Here is a 6,000-nt window from a genome sequence, read left to right as displayed (position 1 = left end):
TATAATCCTTCAGGAGAAAAATGAATCTTTAATAAAATCGAGAACTCCAAGAATTCCTGATGAAAAGACCAAAGTTTCATTGAAACTTTGGGGTTCAAACACAGCAGTTAAGAGAAATCCAAAAAGGCAACCATAAATGGATGACGATAAAGGACTAAAGAAGGATGAATTCCTTACATTCTAATATATGGAGATGATACATGTGTTTCCTCTGAACCCTATCATCATCAGAGGTCATACATAGACTCTAATTAGACAAAAGACCAAGGAGTAGCTCTGTTTTGTTTTGATGATCTTAAAAGAAAAATGGAAAAGGAGGGAAGAGGAATACTCTGGGGGGAGGAGGGAGTGGAAGGAATTTATTGAAACTAAATTCAGAGTACACAGGTAGACATCTATACAAAGAACTAGGAATGAGTATGAGGAATGACTGGCATTTCAACTTTACTCTCATCTAAACTGGTCAAAGAATGAAAGAATACATATGCGTAGTTGAGTACAAAAATACATTTCACTCTACAGGGAAATAGGAGGAGAAGGAAGAAAGGGAAATTAGAGGAGATTAAGAGAGGGATTGGTTTTGAGCAAAATAAACTCTCATAATGTACACAATATATTTATAGCTCTTTTGAGGAGTCAAAGAATGAGAATCTGATGGGGTGGCCATCAATTGGGGAGTGATTGAAGAAGTTTTGATATATGTTATGGAGCATGACTTTACTGTAAGAAGTGATGAGGAGATGCTTTCAGAGAGACCTGGGGAGACTTGTATGAACTAATATGTTGTATGTGTGTATGCACACATATACATATATACATATGTGTGTGTTTACATATGTGTGTATATATGTATATATTTATGTATACAAAAAATTTAGAAATGGCCCCTGTAGAAATTTATTTTTCTTGACTGTAAGTACCAGGGGTTTTGTTTTTTCTTTCATTCTCAATTGGGAGGGTGGTTGAGATGGAGAGAGGGTAGGGTTTTGATTATTGAAAAAAATAAATTTAAAAAAAGAATTGAGGCAAAAATCTGGAGGAGTAGGATATTTAATGGCAACTTTGTTCACTTCTCCCCACCCTTAGTCATAAGAGAAGGAAATTGTCCCTAAGGGAACGTGGGGAATGTTTCACCAACCAGGTCTGATCAAACACATTCATCATCCTTAGCCTCAATAATAGCAGTTTTGCCCAATGGTTTCAACCTCTGTTTCTGAGGGATCCTGGGGAATAGAATGCACAATATTCAAAGCCCTGAATACATGGTACCAAGGAGGACAGTGAACTCTAAACTTTAGCTCTGAATCCAGATTTTTCCCTTCTAGTATCTGTCTTCGAGAATCCTTTGTGAATGCTCTTCTTTTGTTTGTTGTTCAGTTGTTTCAGTCATGTCTGACTGTTTGTGACCCCATTTGGGTTTTTTTTTTGCCAAATATCCTGGAGTGGTTTGCCATTTCCTTCTCTAGATTATTTTATGGATAAAGAAACTAAGGCAAATGGGGTTAAATAACTTGCCCACGGTCACATAGCTAGGAAGTATCTGTGGTCAGATTTGAATTCAGGAAGATGAATCTTCTTGACTCCAGGCCTGGCCCTCTATCTACTGCACCACTTAGCTATCCTTTTCCATGCTTAACCTTTAGAAATATTGACCTATTTTTTCTACTTTAATTGACCCTGGTTTTGGTATCAGGAACATAGTTGTTTCACAGAAGGCATTTAGTAAGGCCCTTTCTACCTCTTTTTTTAAACAAAGAATTTGTGTAGTATTGTTCTTTCAATGTTTAATAGAATTTGCTTGGAAATCCATTTGTTTTCAGGGTGTGTTTCATTTGGAGTTTTTATTGTTTCTTCAATTTGTGTTTCTGAAATTGGTTTGTTTAGATTGCCTTTTTCTTGTTCAGTTAATAAGGCTATTTTATATTTTTGTGAATAGTCATCAATTTCATTTACACGTTCAATTTTATTTATATATGATTGGATATAATAGTTTCTGAGAAGTTCCAATATTTCCTTTTAACTTGTTGTGAATTACCTTTTTTCCTTTTTGATATTGGGAATTTTTCTTTTTCTTTGACCAAATTGGCTAATTGTCTCATATTGGCCTTTTGGAAAACTACCTTAGTTTTGTTTATCTCAATAGATTTTATGAATTTTGTTTTCAATTGGTGTGGGAATTGTAAGAATTGAGTGAACTATACGGATTCTATCTTGTGACTCAATTCTGTATCTAGCTCAGTTCCCCTTCTATTCCATTATGGGTCTAGCACAGTTTCTGTCTTATGACAAAACTTTATTTAATTATGAGAATTGTGGGAAAATTTTATTGCATTGTTTGAACTTAGCTCTATGTGGTTGGGAAGCTGGAACATTTCTACCTGTTGCTTAGAGAAACTCAGGACCTAGGTTATGCTGATCAGAAATTCAGTGAGATCCAAAGACTGATGCAAGGGGTTTTATCACAATTATATATCTCAAGCAACCCATATGTCTTATCTGAAAAGTGGATCTGTACTGGTCAATCAGTTGCTATTTCCATGTTCCTTTGGTTGAATACAAACACTTGGGGTGAGTGGGACACCTCTTCTTCTGATTTCAGAGAATTGCACCTGTTTGCTCTCCCCCTCCCAACTTGGAAAACCTTGAATCTTTCCTCTAATTAGAAATCAGATTACCTAATCTTGTATCTTGTTAATTATTTACTTTTTAATGTATAAAAATCTGCCCCCACCCTGGATTTGGGGTTTGGTGTCAAGCTGAGGAGGCCTGGTCCTGATTTATTATGCATTGGCACGCATTATTTGATAAATCAATATGCTTGGAAACTCAAACCTTTATTTCTTCAGACATTTCAATCAACCCACATGTCACATTGGGTTGATCTCATCTTTGATTTTGAGAATTTTCTATTTTCTATTTGAGGTTTTATTTTTTTTTATTTTCTAAGTTTTTTTTTCCAGTGAGGCAATTGGGGTTAAGTGACTTGCCCAGGGTCACACAGCTAGTAAGTGTTAAGTGTGTGAGGCCGGATTTGAACTCAAGTCCTCCTAACTCCAGGGCCGGTGCTCTATCCACTGTGATGCCTAGCTGCCCCTCTACGTTTTTAAAAGGCTATGATTAACTAATTTATTTTTTGTTTATGTGATAACAGATAAGAAATTTCCTATTTGGCTGTATTCAATAAAATTTGGCATAGTGCTACATTGTTTTACTCATTGATATAATTATATAGTGTGAATATTTGTTCTGTAATCATTCATTCTTTAAGGTTGCATTTTTAGCCTTATTATCTATAGTGTCTTTAAGTATAATTTAATCTATTTTCTGAGATCATGATTACCAGTCCTGCTTTTCTGGATTCATTTAAGATCTAGTAGATTCTATTCCAATACTTCATTTTATATCTGTATTAAGTTTTGCTTTAAATGTGTTGGGGGTTTTTTAGACAGCAGATCATTGGGTTTTCTTTTCTTTTCTTTTTTTTGGTTGGGCAATGGGGGTTAAGTGACTTGCCCAGGGTCACACAACTAGTAAGTGTTATATGTCTGAGGCCAGATTTGAACTCAGGTCCTCCTGAATCCAGGGCTGGTGCTCTATCCACTGTGCCACCTAGCTGCCCCCTGCGCCACCTAGCTGCCCCCTTTCTTTTCTAATCTAGTCTGCTTCCTTCTTCCATTTTATGGGCAAGTTCTTACCATTCATATTAATAGTTATGACTGATAAATTTGTTTTTCCCTCCATCATGTCTTAGTACTATTTCTTCTTTTGTCCTCTATGCCCCTCTTTAAAAGGAAAAAAGAAAGGAGAAAAAACAACAATGAAATCAAGTCTAGTTGTAACAGTATGATCCTAATTGTCTCCCCTCCTTCTCTTCATCTAGTCCAGATCATCACACATCACATTACTGGATCCATCTCTCTCTCTCTCTCTCCCCACCTCTCCCCCTCCCTCCCTCCCTCCCTCTCCCTCTCTGCTATACAAAATTGAAGCTAATTTTATATATAATTATTCCTTTCCTAACTTAAACTCTCTCTTCTAATTCCATGTTTATTGTATTTTAAATTATGTCCTTTCTTCTCCATCCTTCCCAGGTCCAGCTCAGATTAAAGTAAGATTCATGAGAAAAACACTCTCTCATCTATCAACATCTGTGGTCACATATTGTTTTCTTATGGCATTCCAATTATTCAAAAAAAAGTTCATTTCTCTTTTTTCTCCCATTCCTTTCTCATTATTCCTTTTCTTCCTTTATTTCCCTTTCTTTTCCTTTCCAGACCCATTGGTAGCTGAATTCCTTATGGATGGCTTAAAGGGAGGCAGAATAGACATCCCTAGTCTCTTCTTCCATCCTTCTTCAAGGGACACTTTCATTCCTCAGAGATCATTCCAGGAGGGGAAACAGGAGGTTGAGTCTGGAGGGTACTCTGTTCTCAGAGGGATGGGGTACCAAGCTAGAATTATATCCATCTGCTCCCTTAGATATTGCTAGTTTAAGGGACATGCTCAGGTTGAAACTAATGTGTGATCACTTTGTCTCATTATTGGATGAAAGGGAGAATCCTAAGTTCTATACCCAAGGTTTGACCCCTTTCCCACCAAGTACCAATTACACAATGAACTCACATAGTAAATAGCAAAGAAATCCATTTATCCAAACTGTAATAAAACAAAGATCAGAGAAGGTATACATAGGAGAATATATACCAAACGATATAGAATGAAGGAGTGCTCCTATTGGGATCAAGATAGCTTGCTGTAGGATTTTTTATTTTCATTTTTGTTGTATCATCTTTCTCTCCTTTATTTCTTCTATGGTATTTACAGTGTAATTTTGTATGATTCTGACTGAGATCTTAACATGGTTCATGATGTAGCTTTGCCTTGTTACTTTCAGCATTGTTTTCATTGACCTGGAAGCTCTAGAATTTTACAATTACATTTCTGAGTATGTCATATTGAAGGTTTCTTTCAGGGAAAGTGACCTGTGAATTGTCTATTTGTAATTTACCCTGGGATTCTAGGCAGTTTTCTTCTTAAGATTTCTTGGAGTAGGCTATAAAGGTTTTTATTCTTTTATTGTGTTTTTTAAGAATCCAATGATTATTATTTTTTTCTTTAAAAATTTTTTTTTAAACTATATGTATGTATGTTTTAGCATCAGTTTTGGAGGGTAAGAATTATTCTCCCAACTACATAAATCCTGATTAGCACTAAGGGAATGGATCAAGAGATACCGTAGCCTTCTTTGTTCTTTTTATAATTATGGACTTGAAAATCATCAACATGAATATTTCTATATATAAAGGCCAGAAAATGGGGGTTTTAAGCGAAAACATAAATTCACTATGCACATCTTGTTCCTATTAATATGCATTAAAATTTGTAGTAGTAACAACATTGCTCTGCTTATCTTTGTTCATCTCTGGATTTCCATTTGGTCTCCTCTGTTTATTTCTTTAATGTATAATCGATGGTCCTTTCTTCATTTCTCTTTTCTTTGGTATCGCTATCACTACCACCCCACTCTTCCTTCCACTTTCCTCCATATCCCTGAAAAGAAAAGAGGCAGCTGGGTGGCCCAATGGCTAGAGTGCTGGGCCTGGAGGCAGGAAGACCTGATTGAAATCTAGCCCCAGATATTTACTAACTGTGTAACCCTGGACAAGTCACTTAACCTCTGTTTTCCTTAGTTTCTTCAACTGCAAAATGAGGGTCATATTAGTACCTACTTTCAAGGGTTGTTGTGAGGATCAATTGAGATATTTGTAAAAGCACTTAGCACAATGCCTGGCCCATAGTAGGCACTTAATTAATGCTTGTTCCCTAAAAATAACAACAACAACAACAACAACAACAACAACAACAACAACAAACTATAGTCAAGGAAAATAAATGTGTGCTGTAGTGATTTTGTCTGGGATTTCGTGTTTCATTTTGCACCTACTTTCTATCACCTCTCCACCAAGAGGTATAAAGCCCTTTTTGTGGTAGCAAAGAATG

The sequence above is a fragment of the Vombatus ursinus genome, unplaced genomic scaffold (assembly GCF_900497805.2).
Source record: "Vombatus ursinus unplaced genomic scaffold, bare-nosed wombat genome assembly UNPS02004596.1, whole genome shotgun sequence".
NCBI classification, from domain to species: Eukaryota; Metazoa; Chordata; class Mammalia; order Diprotodontia; family Vombatidae; genus Vombatus; species Vombatus ursinus.
This window is presented reverse-complemented; position numbering follows the sequence as displayed.